Consider the following 22,518-nt stretch of genomic DNA (forward strand, 5'->3'; position numbering starts at 1 on the left):
CTCAATTTGTGCCACTGTGCTTTGTGGTGCAGTTCTTTGGCCAGGGTCAATGTGTCACTCAGGGCATTTCCCCAATGGGTCATGTGTGATGTTCTGGTGCTGTTTGTCAGTCATGGTTGCTCCTATGCAGTTCAACTGTGTGTGCTGCCCAGTCCTGTGGTCAAGTTGTTTCCACCTTTGTGTCCCAGACTTGTGCATCTATTAGGTGTTGTGTTGGATGTATGTGTGCTGTTGTCTTTGTGCTCTGTGCATGGTGTTGTGTGGGTTGCTGTTCTGTCACTGATGTCTGTGTGTGTCTGGTATGCCTGGTGTGCACACACAGCTTGTTGTGCATGCAGTGCTGTGTGTGTACGTTGCCTTGTGATTGCCTGGTGTGCATCCCCTGATGTCCTTTTGTGTTTGCTATGTGATTGTTCTGCCTGTGCATCTGTAGTTTGTTTGCTGTAGCTGTGTTGTTCTGTGATGGTGCACTTCTTGTGTGTGTTGTGGTATGTTGTCTGTGCATTGTTCCTGAGCGATGAGGTTGTGCACTCCTGTTGTGTCTGTGCTCCCATTGCCTTTCCCCAGTTTAGCTGCACAGGGAATGTCTGTTGTTGTTGTTGTGGTTCTGTGTGTGTTTCTGTTGGGCTATGTGTTTGTCTATTGTATTTGTTCCCACATTTGTGGTGGAATCCCTGTGTGTGTGTGTGGGTGTGTGATGTTTGCGGCTGAGCCCAGGGTGTCTGGTTGTTTGTGTGTGTATTGACTGTCAAGTATTGCCAGCCTTCAGTGTGTTTGGCACTGGTGTTGTGTGCTGCTGGTGTGAGGGGGGTATGTGTGTAGATTCTTACTGGTGTTTGTCAGTCCTGAGGTGTGTAGATGGTCCCTGTGTGTAGTGCTGCTGGTGCACTCCTGTGAAGTAGTTGTATGGATGTGTGGCTGTTCACAGTTTGACTTCAGGGCCTTCCTCTCATCCTTGTGCCTATACGTGGGTTGCCTTGCTGTCTCCCTGTGTTGTTGCACTGAGCTGTCTGTGGTTTGTGTTCACTGACTGTGCCAGCCATGTGTGCCTTGATGGTGTTGTGCTCTGTTCCTTGTGTTGATGTGATGTACACATGCTTGTTGTGTGTCTCCATGGCCTTCCATTTGTGTGTAGGCCACCTTGGTTTCCATATTTGTTGTGCTCCATTGCTGTTGGCATGTGGGGTGTGTATGTGTGTGTGTGTCACTCTGTGGTATGTATGTGTGACTGTGCAGGCTGTGTGTCCATTTGGATGTTAATTCCCTGTATGTGTTAATTTGTTGCTTGTCCTCATTTATATTTCCCTGAGTGTGGCTGTGTGTGTGTTTCCATGGCCCTGTGCTAATGTGCTGTGTTTATATATATATATTTGTATATATTTGTGGGGTATTTATAGAGCGCGACGTTCGCTCCGGAGGGAGCATCTTGGCGCTAGGGAACCTAAGTGAGCCAGTGCAAGAGGATTAGATGGAAGCTTTGGAGTGATCGTCCGGGAGATTAAAGATCCAGGTCTTTAGCAGTTTTCGAAACGGTTTTTCCTGGGTTTGTTGTCTGAGGGATTTGGGTAGTTTGTTCCAGGCTTTGGTTGCAAGGAAGCTGAGGGTCTTCTCGCCCTTCGTTTTCAGATTGTATTTGGGGAGAAGAATGAGGTTGTCGTTGGTTGAGCGAAGGTGACGGCTGGGCAGGTAGTGGGGGAAGCGTTTGGTGAGGTATTTAGGGCCAGTTTTGTTGTAGGCACGGAAGGCTATAATCAGGATCTTGAAGAGAATCCTTTTGTGAAGGGGGAGCCAGTGAAGTGAGCGAAGTGCTGCAGAAATAGAGGATCTGCGGGGAAGGCCCAGGACAAGACGGGCGGCTGTGTGTAGTACGCTCTGCAGTTTTTGGATGGTTTTCTTTTTAGCTCCTGCGAGCAAGCCGTTGCAGTAGTCCAGTCGCGAGATAATGAGTGCTACTGTCACCGTCTTTCTGGCATCGATGGGAAGAAAGTCAAAAAACTTTCTCATGGATCTGATCATTCCAAAGCATTTGCCTGCGACGGTTCTGGCATGCTGATCGAAGGAGAGGTCGGAGTCAAAGGTAACGCCGAGGTTCCTGGCTGACGAAACTGTCTGGGGGGGGGCAACAGAATTGTCAGGCCACCAAAGTGATGGACAAAAGGAGATGTTAGTACCGATCGGAAGGATTTCCGTTTTGCTCGAATTGCATTTCAGGTGGTTATTGTCCATCCAACGAAATACTTCAGTCAGGCAGTGTTTTAGGTTGAGTTCAGCTTTGGTGGATAGTTTGTCTAATGGCACAATGAGCTGTGTGTCATCGGCATAGGAGGTAACAGGTATGCCGAAAGATTCTATTAGATTAAGGAGGGGAATGAGGTAAACGTTGAAAAGGAGAGGGCTCAGGATGGAGCCCTGCGGGACACCTGAGGAGACAGGTTTGTCTTTGGAGTGAAATGGGCCCAAAGAAACGGCTTGGGAACGGTCGGAGAGGAAAGAGGAGATCCAGGAAAGGGCAGAGTCAGAGATGCCGATGTCCCTGAGTCTGCTGATAAGGATAGTGTGGGAGACAGTGTCAAACGCCGCCGTTAGATCGAGAAGGATGAGGATGGAGTTTTTTCTCTGATCATGCAGGGTTTTTATAGTGTCAGACAGTTCAATGAGGGCGGTTTCTGTCGAGTGCTTGGGGCGGAATCCAGATTGTTGAGGATGGAGAAGGTTGTTTTCATCTAGATAGTGTTTCAGTTCATTGTGGACTAGATGTTCCGTGATTTTTCCCAAGGCCGGGAGTAACGAGATTGGGCGGAGGTTGGTGAGATCCGTCGGGGGTTTATTCGCCTTCTTCATAAGGGGTTTGACGATTCCTTTTTTCCAGCGGCTAGGAACGGTGCCTGAGCTAAGCGAGGAGTTGATTAGGTTGTTGATGGTCGGGTTAACCTCGTTGATTAGTTGGTGAAGTATCTTGGGAGGACAAGGATCGGACGGGGAGCCCGATTTACAGGCCAGGATGGCTTTTTTCGACTGCTCAAGCGTGACAAGGGAGAAGCGGCTTAGCGTACAGTTTTGGGAGACCAGTGGGGGGGGGATTGGGAGAGTGGCAGGGGGGGGAAAGTTGATTTGGATCGAGGCAATTTTTTCCTCGAAGAAGTCAGAAATTTGATCGCAGAGTTTCTGAGAGGGTGGGATTTCAGGCAACAGAGCCTTGGGTTGAGTAAATGATTTGACTATCGCAAACAGCGTCTTTTGTTTTTGGCCTGCGTTTTTTATGGCGTTGGTGTAGTAGTTTTTCTTTGCCAGTTTAATTTCCGAAAGGTATTTTTTCCTAGTTGCGATATAGGAGGAACGATAAGTAACCTCGTAGGCCTTCCGCCATTTTCTTTCTGCTTTTTTACAAAGCAGATGAGCATTAGCGAGTTCTGGTGTAAACCAGGGGGCGTTGGGTTTAGTTTTGCCCCGGGAGGTGCGGGGACGTGGGGGCGGGATTCTGGAATTTATTTCTTGGGTGATCCAGTTGTGAAAAAGATCGGCATCGGTATCAATATTACCTGAGAGGGTAGGTGCTTGAATTTGTATTAACGGATTGAGAGTAATGTTATCCTGGACCTTTTTCCAATTGATGTGATTGGCGGGCAGGGAAGCAGATTTGTTGCGGTTGGAAAGGTTTTCGTTAAGGATGTGGAATGGGATCAAGAGGTGATCAGACCAGATCAGGGGCAAGGGCGATAGTGTGGTCAAGAGAGAGAAGTTTGTGCAGACTCCATCGAGGGTATGACCTATGGAGTGGGTGGGTGAGGTAACAAGTTGTTTAAGATCGAATATATCGAGGGTGTGTACGAAATTGATGGTATGAATGTCTGTAGTTGATTCTAAATGGAGGTTAAAATCTCCAAGGAGGGTGAAGAAAGGGTATCTGAGTAAAAGTTGTCCTAGCGAGTCATGCAGTGAGTCGAGGAATTCAGAAGTGTTGCCGGGTGGGCGATAAATGAGTCCGCCTGAGAATGAAGTGTGGTCGTTAAGTTTAATGGAGAAACCTAATCCTTCAGTCTTTTTTAGGGACTCAAGACTAAAGGTGTGGCAAGAGAAGGTGTCTTTGAGAATGATTGCAACACCTCCGCCACGGCCCTTGGCTCTGTCTTCCCTGAAGAGTGAGTAGCCCAGGGGAAGAGCGACAGCAATATCAGGGTTACTGTCTGCTGTTAGCCATGTCTCAGTTATCATGAGGCAGTCGAGGTCAGACTCCAAGATAAGGTCGTGTATATCTTGGTTGTGTTTGCACATGGAGCGCGCGTTGATCAGGCCGCCTTTGAAGGGGGGCCGAGGGGCCAGAGGCATGTTGGCCGGTGGGACCGCTAAGATGAGCCCGGTGGTCCAGTGGCATTGTTTGCAACTGACTGGGCCAGAAAGTGTGGCTGGGTCGAGTATACATGGACACTGCTTAGTGACCTGTAGTTGCAGGAGGTCGTTAGAATGGTAGGAAATGCGGGAGGTAAAATGGGCAGAGTTTCCTGCGCCTGTCGCGGTCTTATCGCGGACGGGCGCAGACGGGCTTGCCTTAGGCGCGCCTTCGGCGCGCAAACGGCGCTCCCGCTGCGCTCGTCCGCTGCGCGTCTTGTATAGGCACATTTATGGGAGATCAAGGGGGGTGTGGCCTCAGAAAGGGGCGGAGTCAGCGTGCACGCCGGTGGTGATGGCGGCGGCAGGCTGGAAGAACCAGGAAGGGCGCGAAGCAGCTAATCCATCAGCTGTGCGCGAGCGCTAAGAAAGGTATGAGGCTTAGGTCCTTTAAAAATACAAAAGATCGAATTTGTGACACCACACAGTTAAATGTTAAAATTACAGAGTACCTCCAGTTCCCGGCTTCCGCCTCAGGAACTGGGTCAAATGGTTTCCGTTGCAGCTCGAGAATCGGCTGTTTATGTACACTGGGCGGGGGGCGTGGCCTCAGAAAGGGGCGGAGTCAGCGTGCACGCCGGTGGTGATGGCGGCGGCAGGCTGGAAGAACCAGGAAGGGCGCGAAGCAGCTAATCCATCAGCTGTGCGCGAGCGCTAAGAAAGGTATGAGGCTTAGGTCCTTTAAAAATACAAAAGATCGAATTTGTGACACCACACAGTTAAATGTTAAAATTACAGAGTACCTCCAGTTCCCGGCTTCCGCCTCAGGAACTGGGTCAAATGGTTTTGTGTGTTCCTGTGCAGCCACTCCTGTAGAGTGTGTCTCCATGATTGTTTGTTGTGTGGTGCAGGGTGTGTATTGCCCTGACTTGTTGTTGTGCATGGGGTGCACAGGAGGGGCACATGGCATGTGCCTTCATGGGGTGTGCTAGTGTGTGGTGGGAGGGGATGTGGCCGTGTGATCTTTGTGCCCTGCCCATGCCTGGCACTGGCCCTGCCTTCTGCATTGTGTGCATGTATTTTCTTGTGTTTGCCGCTGCAGTGACGTTACCGGGACATTGCTGCATGGTGGTGGTAGCTGTGTGTCCAGGATCCAGCGGGATGACTTTGTGACAGGTGAGTGATGTGTGGGTGCCCTTGTGGATGTGTCCCTGTCCCCCCTAGGGTGTCTGATGTGGTTTGGACCCTATGCTAGCCCGTGTGTTGTGTGTTGTGTTTGTTTTGTTGCGTACCTGCGGCGGCTTCCGCGGCGGTCCATGAGTTCCTGGTGATGTAGCAGGTACAGCACCAGGAAAGATGTGTAGAGCTGGGTCCATGGTGGTCGTGACCGGGACTCTGCTGTCGCGCTCCGCTGTCGAACTTCCCCTGTCTCTGGTTGGGCGGTGTCTCTGCTGTGCTCCGTCTGCTTGCTGGAGTCATCCTAATTTGTGGAGCGGGGAAGACGTCATTCCACACAGCAGTGAGTCTCCATTGGCTCCCACTGCCGTGGTGGCGGGTGCACTTTGTTGGTGGTGCGTGTCGCACAGCAGCGGTCGGGAATTGGCCTATGTTTGTCCATACTAATATGGCGGGCATGATGTCCGCTGCTGGCGGGCAGAAAAAGGCATTTTTCTGCAACGCCAGCGCCACAGTGGTGCCACCGCCCTACATCCTAATGGACCCCATAGTCTCAAAAATAGAAGCTGGAATCTTCCCTCATGGCAAGGTTGCAGAGCATATCCTAGAAGAGTAACAAGAGTCTAATAGTCATTGGTCAAGGAGCCCCTAAGCCAGTTGGTTTGGGAAAGGAAGGTCCTAAGTGGGAGGATTTGAATTTCATGCCCAGAGAAATCATCTCTCTAGTCAGATATTTTTGGTGCCTTCGCTTGGTCAAGATTTCTTCATTTGGACTTAGAGGCTGATTTAGAGTTTTGCGAATGAGTCATTCCATCACAAATGTGATGGATATTCCCTCCACTGTATTACATGTTGCCACTGGAAATAATTAATTTTTAATATGGCAGACTGAATATCACGTTTGAAACAGAGTATGCCATCTGTCAAACTCTAAATCAGGCCTTTAGTCTTTAGAGAGGGCTCCAAGTGGGGGGAATTGTTTCTTTAGCCCAGAAAAGTCCAGCCTTGGGCAGATTAGCTGGTCTTGAGTCCAAACATTTTTTAAGTCCCAACTTTTCAGAGATGTCAGGATATGTCCAGTTAGACACAGCCAGCTCCTCAGGAACAGCATTTGGGGACCAAGATTCATTCCAGCAGAGTTCACCAGCTGAGTCAGCTCAGGTCCAATTACTCCTGGTCAGTTGGGCACTCCAGGGTAAAGACCTCTTGCAGCTTGCTGTGTCTCTGTAGCCACAGAGGATGGAAGCCTCTTGGAGTCCTCTTGTTCTACTAGGTAGAACTGGAAAAAGGTACAGCCCTTCAGGTCCCCTCACAGGTCTCAAATAGCAAGTGCAGTCATTCTTCTGTTGTTCCATATGTCCAGAAAGTGTTTGAAGGTGTGTGCCTTGGGGCATCAGCTAGGGCATTGGGTGAGTCCTTGCACCTCCCTGAATAATGTGGTAAAAGTTCCCATGGAGGCAACACTACCCTCTTTTGAATCAGTTCTTCTTTGCTCTACTGCAATCTCACAGTACACTTTACTCCCAAAGTCCAAGATGGGGATACCCTTCTCCCCTTGTGCAGAGCCTGTGTGCCCAACCTGTGGTGTGGCCAGAGTAATAAGCATTCCCTTTCTGTAAGGTCACTCAAAACCGGTTGTTAAGATGCCTCTTCTCCCCTTGCGTTCATGTCACCCTGACAAGGGGAACAAAGGCTTGTCCACTCCAGGTGTCACCTGACATTTACTTGTAACAGGACAGACTCTTCCTTTGGAAGTTAAATAGGTTCCTTGGCCCATACAAACTGGTCTTCCTGCCAGGATGAACAAACACGCTCCCACACTGGGGCTATTGCCCCTCCACTGAGAGCTGTTTCCTACATCCTTAAAGTCAAGCACTTGCTGGAAATCTGGTGAAGAATGATTGTAAATTAGCCTTCAAAAGCTTTAGTCAGGAAAAAGATAACTTTCCAACAAGTTACTCTTACTAAATATTTGCAAATCTGACTTCACTAATCAATTGGGTTTTTAATACATATTTAAAATTGTGACTTCATTAATTTTCTAGCTGGTCCCAAAATCGAGATAACAAATTAATAATATACTGGCACATGCATCAACGTAGGCTTTTGCGATTCCTTAATTGCGATTATTAAGGAATCGCAATTAAGGAATTGCAAAAGCCTATGCATGTAGGAATCGCTAAAGAAATAGCGATTCCTACACATTCCTTAATTGCGAGTCACAAATTGCGAGTCGCAATTAAGGAATGCCGTCCCATTCATTCCTATGGGCCTCCAGGCCCATAGGAATGAATTGGAGATTGCATGACCAATTTGCGAGTACCAGTAGGTACTCGCAAATTGCTCATGCAATTTCAAGGGTGCAAGGGTGTCAAAATGACACCCTATTGCACCCCTGAAATTGATCTGTGCACATATGTTGCACACACACATGCCCTAAGGGCATGTGTGTGCGCAACATGAAACTTCAAAAAATGCACAAAAGTGCATTTTTCAAAGTTTTTGCAAATTACCATGAAGTTCAACTTCATGGTAATTTGCTCCCCTTATTAGCGAAATCGGATTCCTTAAATGCAATCGCAATTTAAGTAATCGCAATTTAGAGATTCCTTAAATTGCGATTTTTGCATTTGGGATGATGCATCCCAAATGCAAAAATACCGGTCGCAAAGGGGCAGATTCTGAGAATCTGCATGTTTGCGACCGGTTTTTCCTTTGATGCATGTGCCTGTTAATCCTTACTCTAGTTTTTTCATAGGGCAGTCAGGACTTTCCACAGCGAAAATAGATGTTGAGGGCTTGTCACTGCAGGAACATGATGACTTTAAATTCCTACATGTTCCATTTTTAAATACTATGCACCCTCACTTATGAGCTATAAGAGCTACAACGGGGTGACTTATTAAAATTTAAAAGGAATTATTTCCTACATTAAAAGGGTTATGTTGAAAGGATGGGCTGCAGGTTTAAACAGCAGCAGTCAGGCTACAATGGCAGACTTAAAGCCATGTTTGCTTGCCACAGTAGTAAATGCCACAATAACTGATGCAGTCCACTGGTAACATTTAGCTCACTATGTCATAGGTGTATTTTCTGCACCACATATTATTGCCTTATAAGAAAGTGAAATAAGCCCTTTAGGAGTTAGACAATGTAACCATGTTTTAGGGAGTCAGACCACAAGCACTATGGCCTGGATAGAAGTGTCTCACTAACGAGAGTAATAAAAAAAAGCATCATCATCCTAAAACTAGCATTGGCAAAGCCAAAAGGTCTAGCTTTGGCTGCCAGGCTTTTGGTCATTCTTATGTTATTTTTGCATGGTTTTTGCAAAATGTTATTGTTCAAAAAGCTGCCGGGTCCTCAATAAATCTAAAGAAAAACAATAAATCTAAAGAAAAAACAAAGGCTAAAGGTAATAGGTAGGAGCATATTTATTATCCACTTGCACTGTCGGTGTGTCACTTTTTGTGAAGCTCTGGCGACGCAGACTACATAATCATATCTATGAGGTCACACAAAGCGACTTTGTGTTGCTTTGAATGGCCTCATAGATAGGAGTAAGGCAATGCAGTGCATATTGCTCTGTTGCCTTACTCTGCACTCGGTAGACATTTCATGGGTGTTGCAGTGGGTGATCCAATCCAACACCCATGAATTTGAGGCTTCCTCAGATTTAAAAGACCATGTAAACCTGGGGAAGCGCCAAATCCTTTCACCTACCGAGGTGAGGCGCAATGAGTAACTACTTTGTTTCTCCTCATTTATTTCTCTTTCCATGTGTGCTGTATTCTGCAGCACAAATAGAGGAAAACTACTCTCAGGAATGTTTTTTGTGCAGGAAAGTGTCACTTTCTGCACAAAAACAATACTGCTGACAACACAGGCACCCTTGCACAATGGTTCAAGCGTCCCTGTATTGGTACCAGGCTGCCGGAACAGTACCAGCACTGCAGGAAAGGACAGAAATGCACCATATTAGATAAATACAGTGCATGTCTACTCTTTCACTTTGAAGTAGGGCAGCGCAGCAAGATGACTTGCTGCATTGAACCACTTCAAATCCCTATAAATGATGCCCACAGTTCAAAGTTCTGTAGATTTTTCAATGTTCAGTAGAAATGTGGGAATGATGTTGGATTTTGTGGAATAGCTAATCACAAAAAAGGCATGAAAGAGACTATAACCTGGAGAAAAACATTCAATTACAACACAAAAACTCTACATGTACTTCAGAGAAAACAGCGTCAAAGGAAATTGAAGATCTGCACTAAGGTTTACAGGCCTTATTTATGGGAATTTGACATAGGGAAGCACAGAAAGTCATCTTGCTGTGCTGCCCTATTTCAAAGTGAAAGGCCAGCAATGTACTGTATTTATCCAATACTGTGCATTCCTGTCCTTTCTCCCATCCCTGGCACCATTTCAGCAGCCTAACGCCAACACATGCGCCTGTGTTGTCAGCAGGATTGTTTTTGTGCAGGAAGGGGAACTTTCCTGCCCAAAAACAATCCTGAGAGGCGTTTTCCTCCATATTGAGCAAGGAACAAACTAGGGGGCATATTATCAAGAAATGGTGTTAAAATTATCGCCGCTTTAGCGGCAGAAAACTGCCGCTAAAGCGGCGATAATGGGCTTGATAATATGCTGCAGAGAACTCCCATAGAAGCCCATGTTCTGGTGTCAACATGGGCTTCTATTGGAATTCTCTGCGGCATATTATCAAGCCCATTATTGCTGCTTTAGCGGCAGTTTTCATCCGCCAAATCGGCGATAATTTTAACGCCGTTCTTGATAATATGCCCCTAAGAGAAATAAAGTAATGTCTCCTCTTTGCGCTTTACCTCGGGAGGCATAAGGTTTTGGCGCGTCCCCAGGTTTGCATTGTCTTTTTAATCTGGGGAAGTGTCAAATCCCTGTGTTTTGTGGGGGACCACCCACTGTAACACTTTAAGTGAATCAGCAAGCATTCTGTTAAGCAGCGATACTATAACAAGTGTCCTGTTTCAAGTAACAGGTTATTCCACTGATTTACCACTTGATGGCAGCATCTGACACGATATTGCGAGCGATAACTAAATAGACACATTCACACAGTTATTGAAGATCCCAATACATCAATAAAACGTTCGTCCCAACATCACGTATACTTGCAGCACAGAAATCGCTGTTTATAGGTTTGGAGGCATTGAACTGTGCGCCCCGAGTCCCGTACATGCACTATCAGTTAATGATTATTTTTTCCGAGAACCAAAAAGCGTATACTTGTTCTGTTTGTTGTTATTTTTTTTCTAAATTGTCAATTATTTCCAATACCGCCATGTTGCTAACTGTACAATGATAATTACTAGTTGATGCCATTTTTTCATGTTAAGGAGCAGTAATCTCAAAGGGCTCATTTCCGGAGGAACAATTTGATGACGTTCTGTTAACCTGTGGTGTCCGAAATCGAGGTTTTGCAAGTTCATAATCCATATTAACAATTTAAATGTGAATGCTGAACATCCACATTGCCGCTAATTGTCGTGTCAACGGTTTGCAAATAGGCGTGTGGTTACAAACCACAACACTCAAAAGGGACAGGTATGTATTTTGGAAGTGGAAGCAGTTCCAAAGAGCGGGCTTCCAGTAAATGAATGTAAATTGTGAGCATTTGTGGCGACCTTGCAGCTGTTCCGGGCACTGCTGATTGCTCCTCCCGACATCCCTTAGCATCATGACAGCCATCACCCCGGGCAAATCAACTCATTTACCACACCACTAACAAAACGCCCAGTCCATCCTAACGATTCTAACCTTGCAGCATCGAATTCAGGCCAGGGCAGTTGACTGGCCACCCAAAAACGAATACAAACTAGGGGGCAGATTTACAAGCCCTCTGCAACACTTTTACACCGCCGTTGTGTCACTTTTGTGATGCAGCGGCGTCGTAAACAATTATCACGTTGCGACACATTTACAGCGTGACGCATCTAGAAAGATGCGTCACGTTGTAAAGCCCTGCACTACATTATACCTGCGTCAGGTATAATGGGGCAGATTTATGTTCCCTGGCGCATCCCTGCAAATCAGCATGGATGCGCCAGGGAAGATGCGTCACGCAAGTTTGCCCTTGCGCCACCGCAGATGCGCCGCATTTACAATGCGGTGCATCGTGGCGCAAGGACAAGCAGATACGTGACGCATCTGCCGGTGTAAGGTTGGCGCAGTGCTGAAGTTGCGTCGCAAGCAGCACTGTTCCAACCTACCCTATCCCTAACATGGTGCTTCAAGCCTTACGCCTGCTTCGAGCAGGCGCAGGGTTTTGACGCATCAGCGTTGGGAAAGTGACTCAGTGAATCTTATAGACTTCACTGAGTTACTTTTCAGGGGCGTTCCTGCGACGGAACGCCCTCCCTGAGTAGAAACGCCCACATGAAACCTGATGCAGGTTTCATGTGGCGCAGGGCTTTACACCGTGACGCATCTCCATAGATGCGTCACGATGTAAATGGGGCGCAACATGGCACAGGGTTTACGCCGCCGCTGCATCACAAAAGTGACGCAACGGCGGCGTAAAAGTGGCGCAAGTCTGATATAAATCTGCTCCAATGTATGCAGGGTGGGCGTTCCGATGTAAGAAAGCCTCGTAAAAGTGACGCAGTAAAATCTGCAAAATGTCACTGCGTCACTTCTATGACGCTACTGCATCAAAACCTTACGCCTGCTTGAAACAGGCGTAAGGAGTGACAAAGCATAATAGGAATAGGTACTCCGAAGCATTGCTGGAGTTGTGTCGTGCTTGCGACGCAACTCCAGCAATGTGTTGCCTTTACGCCAACAGATGCATCACGCATCTGTCAATCGTTTCGCCACGGTGCGCCGCATTGTAAATGCGACGCATCCATGTTGGCGCAAGGGGTTTTTTTCGTGGCGCAAATTAACTGACGCATGTCTGCTAATATGCAGAGATGCGTCAGTTCTTGTAAATCTGCCCCTAGGAAATTTTCATCACACTCAGGAAATGTACATGTTTCATTTTACACAAAATGTGTGCACATCTGGAATTTACAGCAGTAACATTTTGTGCAATTTGTGTCCTGCGGGAAACTGGTAAAGAAAGTGTCCAGGGGTGTAGAGAGTCAGAATATATCAAGCAGGTCCTTTTTTAAATCAAATTCGTTAAAACAGTCCACTCGTCAATATCATATTTATTTTTTAAGTGGAACCTAGAAGCTAAGACACTGGCAAGCTACAACGAGAAATATGGATACAGTAACTCAGAGGAATCGTAGGCACAGTGGAAGGTGTGATACTAACATCTAACATGTTAGCATAGTTTAATGCCATTCTCCTATACTCCTTTCTACAGCAGACACCTATACCACGCACCCAGCTACATGCACCACGCCTTGACTATCTCGACAATCAAACGCTCAGGGGCACATTCACTAAACTTTCCTTCAACGCAGTGTAGCAAACAAAGGTGCTGTGTTGCATCGAAGCGAGAGAGCTGAAATGCTCCATATTTACAACAATTTGAAGCATTTCAGATCTCTCCTTGCACTGGTGCACTGTCTGTAGCCTAGCGCCAATGCTGGCACCCTTCCACCATAGTGAAAGAGTACCAGTGTTACAGGCAAGCGTGTTTTTGTGCATGGAGAGACTCCTTCCTGCACAAAACAGCACACATAGCAGAAAGGCGTAGCATTTTGATGCATTCTCAGGTTTAAAGGTTTTTGTTAATCTGGGAATGTGGCAAAGTCCATGGGTAGTTGCATGGGAACGCCCCTACTCCACCCATGGAATGTCTGCCAAGCTGAAATGTAACAAAACGCAGCCCCACCCCCACCCCTGGTCCCTTTCAGAACAGAATTCTAATGAAAACTCAACACTCCACATAACCCATTTTCACTCTATTAGGCAATTTTCTGAGTGCATAAAGAAGTTACAAGGAAAGGAAACAGTAAATATTAATACAATGTTGGACTGGGGATCTGGTTGGTACAACGAGAAAAAGTCCACCCTCCTGGCATAGGAAGTGTATTTAAAGCACTATCACAACAGGTGATATTAAAAAGAACGAAAGACGTCCTCTGGCTTATTTTAATCTTTCTAATCTTTTAAACTATCACCTCAGAAGTGAAGAAGATTATGCAGGTGTTAATCGTTCAAACATTTTGCCCCATGGCCACTGTATGAGAGCAAGATATCAAAGAAGCTTTCTTTAACCTTTGTTGCATGGGCCTGACCCTTTAGTTGTTTGCTTCAAACTCGGGGGCATATTAACAAGCCAGGCGATAAAATTATCGCCGGTGTAGCGGCAGAAAACTGCCACTAAAACGGCGATAATGGGCTTGATAATATGCTCTATGGAATTCCAATTGAAACCCATGTTAGATGAGAAGGACATCTAACATGGGCTTCAATTGGAATTCCTTAGAGTATATTATCAAGCCCAATATCGCCGTTTTAGCGGCAGATTTCTGCCGCTAAAGCGGCGATAATTTTGTCGCCTGGCTTGGTAATATGCCCCTCAGTTATTTGCCTGAACTTAAATGTAAAGTGTGAATTCAGGGCAGGATGAACTCTGCAATATCACTGGTGCTAACTTATTGTGTCCATATAATAAATTGTTAAAACTCGTGTGATTCTCTAATCAGATTAACATGTGTGAAAAAACATACGTATTTCCACATGTTTAGATGACTATCATTCTGGTTAAAATCGATAACCTTAGAGCCACTGATTCAGGTATTTTGGGAAGGTAGAGGAGCAATAGGGCAGCCAGAATGTCAGAGTCCTGCCCATGTGAATCATTCCATTCTAGCCTACAGTCCTCATTACGGATATCATTGCAATTGAAATGCAGACAGAATCAGGCGTTCCTTCCGCATTGTAGCTACCACTTGTCCAATTGAAACATCTTGTAGTTGTTATCCCTTGGGGGAATTCGGCAGGTGAGACTTGCAGAAAAGTGTGTAGTAAAAAAGACAAAAATGTACGCAGAACAAGTGAAAATCAGTGCAGACTCGCCAGTTCCTACTGTTTTCAACATTGTGAGAGTCATACTCTGAATACCTCAAAAGGTTTGCTGTGGAAATTAACAAGCTCACGAATCATGATATTTCTGTTTCCCTGGGAGGAACTCTGAGACAGTTTTCTCAGATGCCTCAGAATCAAGACAAAAGTGTTTCGAACTTACCCTGCAGCAGTGGGTACAGCTGACGATGTCCATGATTTGAAGTGGTAAAGGTAGTAGTCAGTCTCAGTTTACTACTGAGGTCACCTGGAGGCTACCAGACTTTGAAGTGGAGTAGGTTGTTGTAGCCAGAGTCTCAGATTGTTAGATTGCTCTTTTTCCTTCCTAGTCAGGCACATTCTGGCTTACGCAAAACCAACAGTTGATGGACAGAATGCAGAACAATGTCATACATTCACCCCAGTACAGAGATCTGGGCCTAAATCCATTGTTTTTTTCCTCACCGTGTGGGTGGGTCCCTTGCTCACTTTGCCACTGGATTCAAGCTTGCCTGGCTGATCATGGCTGATTAGCCAGAAACCGGTCCCAGGATGCTTGTTTCCGGTAAAAGGAAAACATGGCTTGGCAGTTCTGGCTGGACTGTTCCCATGAGGCACAGGGCCAGACTGATTTGCACATGGCTATGTCTGAACTGGGGTGGCAGAGTGAGCTAAAGAATGATAATGGATTAAACCCAGATCAGCTGACTGGGGGTGAGTGCTTGCAATGTTCTACACTCCGTCCATCATCCCCTTTGGTTTTGCTTTGTTCGCCCTAAGTTGGCAGGGTATGCCCAGATGTAGGTCCCTTGCTCACTTTGCCACTGGATTCAAGCTAGCCTGGCTGATGATGGTGATTAGCCAGAAACCGGTCCCAGGATCCTTGTTTCTGGTCCAGAGAAGACATGGCTTGGCAGTTCGGGATGGACTGTTCGCATGAGGCAGAGGGTCAGACTGATTTGCATATGGCCATGTCTGAACTGGGGTGGCAGAGTGAGCTAAAGAATGATGATTGATTAAACCCAGAAATCAGTTGACTGGGGGTGAGTGCTTGCAATGTTCAACACTCCGTCCATCATCCCCTTTGGTTTTGCTTTGTTCGCCCTAAGTTGGCAGGGTATGCACAGACGTGGGTCCCTTGCTCACTTTGCCACTGGATTCAAGCTAGCCTGGCTGATGACGGCTGATTAGCCAGAAACCGGTCCCAGGATGCTTGTTTCTGCTCCAGGGAAGACATGGCTTGGCAGTTCGGGTAGACTGTTCCCATGAGGCACAGTGTCAGACTGATTTGCATATGGCCATGTTTGAACTGGGGTGGCGGAGTAAGCTAAAGAATGATGATTTATTAAACCCAGATCAGTTGAATGGGGGTGAGTGCTTGCAATGTTTAACACTCCCTCCATCATCCCCTTTGGTTTTGCTTTGTTCACCCTAAGTTGGCAGGGTATGCCCAGATGTAGGTCCCTTGCTCACTTTGCCACTGGATTCAAGCTAGCCTGGCTGATGATGGTGATTAGCCAGAAACCGGTCCCAGGATCCTTGTTTCTGGTCCAGAGAAGACATGGCTTGGCAGTTCGGGATGGACTGTTCCCATGAGGCACAGGGTCAGACTGATTTGCATATGGCCATGTCTGAAATGGGGTGGCAGAGTGAGCTAAAGAATGATGATTGATTAAACCCAGAAATCAGTTGACTGGGGGAGAGTGCTTGCAATGTTCAACACTCCGTCCATCATCCCCTTTGGTTTTGCTTTGTTCACCCTAAGTTGGCAGGGTATGCACAGACGTGGGTCCCTTGCTCACTTTGCCACTGGATTCAAGCTAGCCTGGCTGATGACGGCTGATTAGCCAGAAACCGGTCCCAGGATGCTTGTTTCCGGTCCAGGGAAGACATGGCTTGGCAGTTCGGGCTAGACTGTTCCCATGAGGCACAGTGTCAGACTGATTTGCATATGGCCATGTCTGAACTGGGGTGGCGGAGTATGCTAAAGAATGATGATTTATTAAACCCAGATCAGTTGAATGGGGGTGAGTGCTTGCAATGTTTACCACTCCGTCCATCATCCCCTTTCGTTTTGCTTTGTTCGCCCTAAATTGGCAGGGTATGCCCAGACGTGGGTCCCTTGCTCACTTTGCCACTGTATTCAAGCTAGTCTGACTGATGACGGCTGATTAGCCAGAAACCGATCCCAGAATGTTTGTTTCCGGTTCAGGGAAGAAATGGCTTGGCAGTTCGGGCTGGACTGTTCCCATGAGGCACAGGGTCAGACTGATTTGCATGTGGCCATGTCTGCACTGCGGTGGCGGAGTGAGCTAAAGAATGATGATGGATTAAACCCAGATCAGTTGACTGGGGGTGAGTGCTTGCAATGTTCAACACTCCGTCCATCATCCCCTTTGGTTTTGCTACATTCTGACTTACATCAAATCACTGAGGGAATTTTCATAGAACCCTTTATGTCATCAATTCTTTTTCAAACATACCTTGACCCCTTCCTGAAGATATTCACCAGTCAAGACCACCATTACCACTAATAAACTGAAGAAACATTTCTCCCATACTTGCATCACGGAAGCAGAATACCTAAAACTGGAACGCTTCAGATCAGATTATCAAAGAAGTTATGGAATGCAGTGCATCAACTACAGTTGCTGCGTTGTATGAGCGGGAAATAGCAGAACAGGGCTAAGTCTACAAAGATGTGGCACTGATATCATCTCTCGCTACACTGACACACTTTGATCGGCTATAGACCAACGAAGACAACCCAAGGCAGTAGTCCAAGAATGTCTGAGTTCTCTAAAGCATATCCTTGGTCTGGAATGAGTCCCTTCCAATACAAAAACTATGCTTTAAACCTTTTACCACTTTGTATGTATGCTGTACAGTGCAGTACAAATGCAAAGTAGGAAAAACGAGGAGAAATGACAACAGTTTTCCACATTACTACTGCCTCTAGGAGGCAGAGGATTTTGGTGCCAATCCTTGTCTATGATTCTTTGTAGGTAGAAATTTACATCAAAACCTATAAGTGCTTGCATGGAAATGCAAATACACGATCCATAGTAAGTCCACTGTGCAACTTTTTGTTAATTTGGGTTACTATCAGAAATCCAAATTTTTGTTGGATAGTAAATCTAACCGTAGCACTTTGTTTTAGGTTTGTGTTACACAAGTAATGCAAATCTTCTGCAAAGCATTAATAAATCTGTACACTCATTTCCATCAGTATATAAATGGACACACATACTGAAAATATGTTGTCTCTAAAACCTGCTACTACTCTTCATCTCCAAAAGAAACACTAACCATTTCACCAAGCTCATCTTATCTAACATCTTCAAAGAAGCTAACATGGCTTTAGCGCCACAACCTTAGGGGTCAGACCTGATCGATGTTGTCACTGATACACTGTAGTGCCAGAATATTGAGTTTTAAAATATTGCATTCAGAATGTGGAGTTCTGAATGAACACATACCTGCATGGCATTTTGCTAGTCAGGGTTTTTCAATGAGAAACTTTTGCCAGACAATAGTTTTGTCAACATTCTGATATACCGCCCAATAATCCATGCATCTAACCACTTCCTGGGGTGTCTGACACCCTTTATGTTCTAAAATAAAATGAGTGAAGTAAAGCCATCACAGTATATTTTGTTGCACTAGGCGTGGTACATTTTGTATGCCCCTTTCACTCTTTTATCATGCATGCAGTTCTATAAATGCATTATAGTACTATTGGGCTACATGTTGTGTCTGAGGCGTATCAAAGACGGAGGTGTTATCAGCAAGTCCATACGTGCCCTAAGCAGAGCAACTGCTTTGAGTCCAATTGTCAGGCAACATAAAATCCCAAATGGAGTAACTGAACTATCTCTCTGTATATCTGTCAAAATACAACAGATTTCATCATCTAGTCCTCCAGGATGTTGCAACTGTACTCCTAACCAGCCAGAAACTCTGGAACCCAAACATGAGAAGCTAAGGCTGATTCCCGGATCCACAGGGAATGTCTGATTCAATCTAAAGCCTCTCTTCATCATCTGTAAACCCAGCTCTTGACAAACCAAAATACCTCAGTGTCAGAACTTTATTATTAGTATATGTGGGTAGTATCTCTACAACTTCATAAACACACCGTGGTTAGAGCACTACCGAACTCTAAGCAAATCTCCGCTGAACTTTTGGTGCAACGGCACAATCCTCAGGCACTTCAATGGAGAAATACTTGTTATGGTCTAGCAGCAGCAATCTGCAATCAAATTCGGAACACAAAACCATAAGATTTCAAACCCAGTTTAGAAATCTACGAAATATTTAATGAGTAAAAAAACTGAAAATTAATATAAACTGATAAGAATAACCAGAAATAAGCAAAAACTCTTAAGCGCCAATAAAAAGTCACAGTTCGCTAATCATCGGGACCTGGATGGGATTTCAAGTCTGTAACAATGGTGCAGGTGTCAGGCAGGCCAAACAGGATGCCAGTTTTCCCCTTTGTATTTAGAAGACTTTCTGGTTCTCAAACTCCTCTCTTGGGGCAAGGATGGATGCTTAAGCCAGTGATGTTCCCTTTAATACAGATGCACCATTGTCAAGCTCCAATTGAAGACTTCCAGTTATGGCGTCAAAGCTGTGAGTAGATTCAAGTGGGATTCTACAACTACTAAGGCAGCTTCCCTGCTAGGGCAGATTTGTTATCTTGAACCATTCCAAGGTTTTATCTTCATACTTAGTCACTTTATTGATTCTAGAGTTCTTAAATTTCACCAATAGTGAAAGCTGTTTGCCATAGTCAAGAATGGCTTCATAGGGCTGGATCCCTTCAATGTGAGGAAGAAAATAATGCTTTTTATTCACAGCAAAAACCACAGAGTGGGACAAGTCAGGATATCTTTCTTGGTGAGGGTGTGCCTTTCAACCAAAAACCTCAGAACTTTGTTCTGGTCCTCCAGAGGTGGAAATGACTAAGGCACACAATGGTCATTTTTTGGGCCAGGCATCCTGGTCTTTCCTGCAGTGATTCTTTAGATCAGAGAAAGTTTCTGCATTTTGTGGGTGGACACCCTTAATATCGAAGATGAAATATCAAGGTATAGGAATATTGAGGTCAAAATATCCAAATACAAGTAAGTATAGATTCTCATACCTAACTCCAGATAGATATACATTGATGATGTATTAATATATCTTCAAGGTACATAGGATGTAGTGTTAGGAATACTAAGTCTATACTTACTCTGTATACACTTACCTTTCCGTATTTTGCTCTTTGATATTTTGTCCACAATATTTATGTAACACATTATTCATATTCTCAATATTCAGTTGTTCAATACCTTTTATTGCCCTGTAAAAGCAAACTGAGGTCCAGCACCTGAAGCTTAGACCCTCATTTTCAACCCCTGAGTTCCAACAGGGGTCAGAATTAATTGGGTGTTCCTTTCTTCAATTGCTAGGGGGAGTTTTCTAACTTCTTGATATTTATTCCCAAATCCAAGAGTGTGTTGAGGAGGTGCTGCTAATACGTCAGGCTTATTCTGCACACTAACTGAAGTCTAGAGAAAACTCTTCACCTAATCATGAAAATTTTCTTGTGAACCCCCCCCCCTTCTTTTTCAGCATTTCCTTTTTCAGTTTACAGCAAACTTCACAGAGTTCGTCATCTAAAATGGCCCTAGTCTTCCTCCACCAAAAGGAGACTTGTCTTCTCTGTCAGCCACCCCAGAGAGATAAGGAATATTTTTCTCTCCAAGTGCTAGAACTGTTTTTTGTATGCTGGGAATATAGATAGAAAGTCTAGGCTGGCCTTGAGAATGAAATTGTTTTGAAGGCAGTCATTTGTGTCTCAGACGACTAGTTCCTGCTATGTGGTCACTGTTACCACCACTTCAGCTTTCCTTCTCCCATACACAGATCTGTTGTCCTCCGGGAGATTAGTCAGTAATCGCCGGTCTATTGGGCAGGCAGCTTACAAAACTGGTTCCAAACCAATTGGCTCTCAGGCAAAACAGGTGGTTTTTAAAAGTTTCTTTTCCACTGAACTTAACAAAATTCTACTGTTGCAAATAAGTTAGGTTTTTATTAACATGTGAAAAATACATTTGAATGAAAGATTTGTTTTTTCCCTTGGGCAAAACGACAGTAATTAGGCTTTTATTAATACCCATGCCGTTTGGAAAATACAGCTTTCCCTACATGGTACAACTGTTTACTGGTGGAACATACCTTTTTGTTAATCTCATGCATGTCCACTTTTATATACTAAGCCCTCCGTGGACCTACAAGGCACACTCTGGGGGGGAGAGGGGGGGCTTGGCAAAACAAGGCAAAACACTTGTCCGTGCAATGTCACTACAGTACTTTTAAACTGCATAACTGCATTCCAGCAAGAGCACAAGGATGTGCTCTGCAGCAATAATATTAGTGATAGTGATATAACTGGGTGCTATAAATGCACTTAGTGCAAGCCACATATGACATTTATTTTCCACACCACTGGAGTCATTCCTGTGACAACTTATCATGGCCTTACTGCAAAGTTGAATAATTTAATTAGAAGAATCAAATTGACATTATATTTTAGTAGAAAAGTGCACATGTTGTTACACTGTATGGCAGTATCACCTTTCACAGAGGTTTAAAGTCAGCAAAGCAAAATAGGACAAATCGGGGGGTGGGGGGGGGCACTTTAAAACACCTTTCATTCTTACACCCAATACTAAAACAGGACCACTCTCAAGAGTGATCCTACTTCTCAGCCAAGCAGTTTCTGTTCTACATCCACAGAAGATGCCACTGCACAATAAGGAAGGAGAACATTTCACAGATCATTGACTCGATTGTAAAGCTTTAGCAGTAAGTTGTTTGTTCTGAGGTCAATAAAAGGTATAATCAGGAAGGAATTAAAGATGCTCCTCTTTCGAACTCTGTTGCGACCTTCTCTTCAACTGAGAAGGGCTATGAGTTTATTCAGTATGAGGTGTTGCAGCACTATACACATCTTTCAACTCACTAAACACTGACATGTCCAAACCATCCTCTATGTACCATTCGAATGTATCATTTAATTCTTCCCTTTACTACTTGGGTTGTACAGAGTATAGCAGACATAAATATGCACTTTAGCAGGTAGGAAATAGAACAGTCATGTTTAGAGGAGTCCTCTGGACCATGCTGCATGTAGTAACTGCAGAGACATTAACCCACAGGTCTATGCCAGGTGGAAAGGAATCCACTTTATGGCCAGTGCTGTGATGTGTATAATCATCTCTAGGTTTCTGAGAGTAGTTAATATTATGAAGTGGACCTATTGATATTTAATGTATTCTTGCATGGGTGCTATATACATAAACTATAGCTCAGCCTTCTCCAAGGAGTAGCTTGGGAGCTACTGGTAGCTCTCCAGCTGCCTATAAGATAATGTCCTTTGTGGAGTCAGTCTACTAAATGAGGCATTTTGCTTAGTTGAATTATTGTATGTATACCAAAATTGAAAAGCGTGTATTCAAGATAAAAATGTGTGTATTTTCAGAACTTATAAGCTGACGTTTGGATAAAAACGGCTGAATTTCCAAAATGTATTTATTGCTGATATTTGAGGGATCATGTGGTGGTCAGAAGACTTATTAATATAAATATTAGCTTAGTGCCAGGGCATTGTGGTTATGGCTTTTATGCATCACCTATATAGAGGCTTTCCGCATTGAGAAAGACCTTTTTATGTTACTGCTAGCAACCATGTCTGATGAACTAAGGTGAATTTGGAAACCTTGTGGTGGCCACTAATGTTATGTTGTTTGATGTGGTCAATATTACAACATTAATAATATTAATCGCTCGGGAAGATTTACATTGAAAATAAGTAGTACTTCATTCAGAAAAGGAGGGAGACCCCCGCTCTAGCCTTTTCTAAATGCTGTTAATAAAAATACATCACAGAGGTGAAAAACATAACTTGATTTTTGCTGCACTGCTGTGACTTAACAATGGTCACCCAACAAGAATCATTTAAAA

Source organism: Triturus cristatus, chromosome 4_1, assembly GCF_964204655.1.
Source record: "Triturus cristatus chromosome 4_1, aTriCri1.1, whole genome shotgun sequence".
Taxonomy (NCBI): domain Eukaryota; kingdom Metazoa; phylum Chordata; class Amphibia; order Caudata; family Salamandridae; genus Triturus; species Triturus cristatus.